The sequence below is a fragment of the Camelus bactrianus genome, chromosome 25, assembly GCF_048773025.1.
Source record: "Camelus bactrianus isolate YW-2024 breed Bactrian camel chromosome 25, ASM4877302v1, whole genome shotgun sequence".
Classification (NCBI taxonomy): domain Eukaryota; kingdom Metazoa; phylum Chordata; class Mammalia; order Artiodactyla; family Camelidae; genus Camelus; species Camelus bactrianus.
In genome coordinates, this window is record NC_133563.1 from 14,232,032 (window position 1) to 14,234,121 (window position 2,090).

At 40.9% G+C, this 2,090-nt stretch overlaps 1 pseudogene; it reads right to left on the reverse strand.

The window, feature by feature from the left end:
* Positions 1-481: 481 nt before the first annotated feature.
* On the reverse strand, positions 482-1,264 carry LOC105069674 (ferritin light chain pseudogene; annotated as a pseudogene).
* Positions 1,265-2,090: the final 826 nt, after the last annotated feature.

The following is a 2,090-nucleotide window of genomic DNA, read 5'->3' on the forward strand; positions in this document are numbered from 1 at the left end:
TTATATGTAAATGAAAGAGGACCTATATGGTTGACCTAATACATGCTTCGTGTTCATTCATTTATAAATCAAAATTTACTGGGTCTCTACAGGGTAATACACACTTTTACACAAATTATCATTATTAATCCTCATTACATCCTGTAGTAGACAGTATACTTCTAGGTTTATAGATTAGGACCAACGTTCACACTGGTTGAGCATATTAAATAGCTAGGATTTGAGCCTACTCTAATGCAGTATTTTGTCATAACCTTGTTTTCTTGTTTCTGTTTTTCCATTTCTTCAGATACTTTAATGCTGAATTATTTTCCCATCTGCACAGGGAACATGCTATGGCAAAGGAGAATACTCATTTAAATAAAGATCCACTCACTGATCCAAAGTGTGATGGTTAAGTGCTCAGGCTCTGAATGTAGACTGTTGACAACTGATTTTGTCACTCAAGGGCAGAGTGACCTTGAGCTTAATGCCTCCAGGCCTCAGTTACCTCATCTGTAAAACAAGAAATATTAACTCTTGTTAATAATAGAGTAGACCATTGTGGATGCCAATAACACACTATTCTTCTTCTTTTTGTTTTTCCTTTTTTTTTTTTTGCAAAGAGCTTTATTTGGCTTCTGTTTGATCCATGGCTTGGAAGAGGGCTACAGGATGGTTGAAAAGAGGCCTACTGGCTGCAGGGAGAGGCTCAGGCAGAAGCCCTGACAGCAGGGTGATGCAGAGGGTCTCCACAAAGGTTGCTGGGCTCCGGAGGCTCCTAGTGATGCTTGAGGATGAGCCTTTCTAAAAGCTACTCACCCAGCTCGGTCTGGGGACCAAGCAGCCGGGGAAACAAGTCAGGTGGTCATCCACCTTCTTGATGAGTTTCACCTCCTCATCTAGGAAGTGGCTTTCCATGAAGTCACAGAGATGGGGGTCTGTGCGGGCAGAGCCCATGGCATGCAGATCCCAAAGGGCCTGATTCAGGTTCTTCTCCAGGGTCATCTCAGCTTCCATAGCATCCAGGGCTTTACCTCATTCATCCTGGGATGGCTTCTGCTCATCCTGGAAGAGGCTGCAGCCGCCATGCTGGTTTTGTGTCCTCAACAGATCCTCCGTGCCCTCATGCTTCTCCTTTGCCAGCGCAAGGAAGAAGTGACCCACGCCCTCCAGAGCCACACCCTGAGAGAGGTAAGTTCAGGAGGCCTGCAGATGCAGGTTGATTAGGCTGTTGTCGGCAGCCTTCACCTGTGGAATAAGTCTGATAAATCTGGGAGCTCATAGTTGGTCAGCAAAAAGAACTAACCACAAAAAAGGTGTTGGTTGGTCCCTAAGGCAGGGAATGGTTGAGATAATAGAGGTTGCGACTGGAAAGGAGGTTGGAGGGCAGTGAGGGCTGGGAGAAGGGAAGTCCCTGGTCTGTTCCCATCAAACATTGTTGAAACAAGAGTCAAATCTGTAGGACCACCGTGAAGAATGCCTCCGTTTCTTTTCTTTTTTAATTTATTTTTTGATAGATGTATACACCAATGAAACCACTACTACAATCAAGATAGCTACCATTTCTGTCACTCCCCAAGAGGTGCAATTTTCAAATTCCCAATGTATTCCTTCCTACCCCCATTTTGCCTCCATTTCTTTAGCAGATTTTAAAACATGTCACTAAGCCATCTATCTTAAGTGAGAAATCAATTTTCGAAAAACTTCCTTTTCTGAATATAAAAGTGGTTTGAAATTTAGAAACAAAATTTTCACAGGAATCAAGCAATATTTACACACTTCATCTACATCTATGAAAAAGGGTAATCAAGAAGAAAAAGATGATGAGTGTTTCATGTATTCCCCCCCATTTCCCCAACCCTAGGCAATCACTAGTTTACTTTACATCTGTAAGATTTTTTTAAAGTGATTATTTCATAAGTTAAATCAATGAATGAATTAAAATGACACAACTAAATTATATAAAAGTTTTATAAGTAAATTTGAATCATTTATTGAATACTCAGAAATAAAAGTATTACACATGTACAAGAAATAAATGTTATGATCAACACACATGTATGTATCTTCTGCTACAATGCTGAGGCTATAAAGGAGAGTAACATGCT